Raw genomic sequence first — 2,020 nt, 5'->3', positions numbered from 1 at the left:
CTTCGTGAAAAAACACCCGAGATTTTCATTGCAGGTAGTGCGTAAAGAAACCGTTGGTTTATACTGCTATTTCAAAGTACTCGGCTTTTTATTTGTGCACTATCAGTAGACGATCCTTTTAGAAAACCTTTAACAATAATTATGATTTAATGAGTCAGGCCGTTCTTTATCACAGCAACGGCTTTTGAAATGCCTTCAGCTCATTCCACTAAGTGCAAAAACGACTGCAACCCTATAGAATGAAATATGTAGATAACAGATTTTATTACCTTTTCCACCATAGTGTCAAACTATTTCTTTACATAATGAAACCATGTTGACATTGCCCTCAAGCAACGGCTGACTTAGAATAAATCATCCTTTTTGTCCATTACGAAAATTTTAACTCTCGTAGAAATACCCATGGCATGGTTTTCTGTTCAGGCTGAACTACACAAGGAGTGCACATCTAACCAAATATGTTGGTGTCTTTCATTAATATATCATCTAAAATTACGTTAGAGGACATAAATCGAGAAAAGGAAATGTGCCGATAATGAAACATCAACATTCAGTTAAATATTCCTGACGCTGTGATATGAAACTCTTTACGCCACAGAGAAGAACTGCTCGTCAAAATATTTCTGAGAGTCAGGAAGAAACAGCCGACAATACCGTGTAAATATTTTCTTGTTCACACATTTTCCGTTTAATTGTTCGTCGTACGGCATTGAACGTGGTGTTTATTTTGCCTGCTTTAAATACATATGAATGTGCTTAATTGCGATAAGGAGCTAGTACGAATTGTATGTACATACACAACTGCATGTACTCCCAAATGAGAAAGCTACTGTGTACACAACTACAGAATCTAATTGTTAGCCCAGGATAATGGGATAAAATAAGCCTATATGTATATCGCTTGTGAACGTTTGTTTGTTGGTGATATCTTTTATATTGCAAGGGAGACATGAATTCTGATGGAGAGCGGTCACATATATTCAAACATACATACTTTGGCTCAGATATAAGAAATGCTGTTGTTACCAGCAATCGGTTGGTAATATTGCTGCAGAGAATTTTAGGCAGATAATGATTTACCGATTATTATGCCGGTCAAAAATGAAATCGCAGGTGAGATGTTTATATAGCATACATTTGTATCCGAGATACCAACTTCCTTTTGTAAAGAAGTTATGTGTTGCCTCGCAGGGGGGACAACAACAATACCGTTATCGAACCAATTGAATAATGAATTCAGAGTCAATGCTAAAAGTCAATTGTACGACGAAGACCATAAAAGCGAAAATTTCCGCGCTGGGCGGGCATTCAAAATATTGAGAACACAAAGAACACTATCCAAACCTAAAACGTGTACACAATGATGACAATTGTCGATGAATCATATAAGATCATACTTCTGGGGATCATTTCTGTAGTATGTATCGATACCAATTCTCAAAAACTTGGGGACGTGCTTATACAATATAATGTTTATAAATTGAAACATTGCATTACAACCCACTTTTTTCACAATTTATCACTCAAACTGAACGGGCATCTTTTACCAGTATAAATGCCAGTCAATCCAACTGATTTTCGAATTCCCTAACACCAAGCTCAGCAAAAATGAATTCTGGACCACTGCAAATAAATGCAATTTGTTGATTGCTGCTTATTATAAATCGAGAAACATACCATCAGTTTGTTGAATACAGACGAAAAGCCACAATTATCTGTCTTAGCGAATGTAATATATGATTTTGTCCATGCCGTCGATCCGACTGCCCTGCTCTTATCGAAGTATCACGTGTTTCAGTGCCGTTGAAAAGGCCAATCAGGGTATCACAACACAATGGCTCATCAGCCCTAGAATCGCTTCGTATGATGCAAAGTTGAAACCCAATAAAAACCTGCCAAGCTTATTAAATGAACTGTTCAAAACCAATCGGTAGAAACCGGATGTAAAACTGACAATATCACGAAGCAATCTCAACTTACAGCAAAGAGAAAGATCATACGCTGATGATGTCTTATTCTT

At 36.9% G+C, this 2,020-nt stretch overlaps 1 non-coding gene across 1 annotated transcript; it reads left to right on the top strand.

Annotated features, from left to right (window-relative positions):
• The first annotated feature begins 1,387 nt into the window (after positions 1-1,387).
• Positions 1,388-1,485, top strand: LOC139118013 (small nucleolar RNA U3). The gene has a single exon (XR_011548616.1). It is a non-coding gene; the product is annotated as a small nucleolar RNA U3 (small nucleolar RNA).
• The last annotated feature ends 535 nt before the right edge of the window (positions 1,486-2,020 follow it).

The sequence above is a fragment of the Ptychodera flava genome, chromosome 18 (genome assembly GCF_041260155.1).
Source record: "Ptychodera flava strain L36383 chromosome 18, AS_Pfla_20210202, whole genome shotgun sequence".
Taxonomy (NCBI): Eukaryota; Metazoa; Hemichordata; class Enteropneusta; family Ptychoderidae; genus Ptychodera; species Ptychodera flava.
This window is presented reverse-complemented; position numbering and strand designations above follow the sequence as displayed.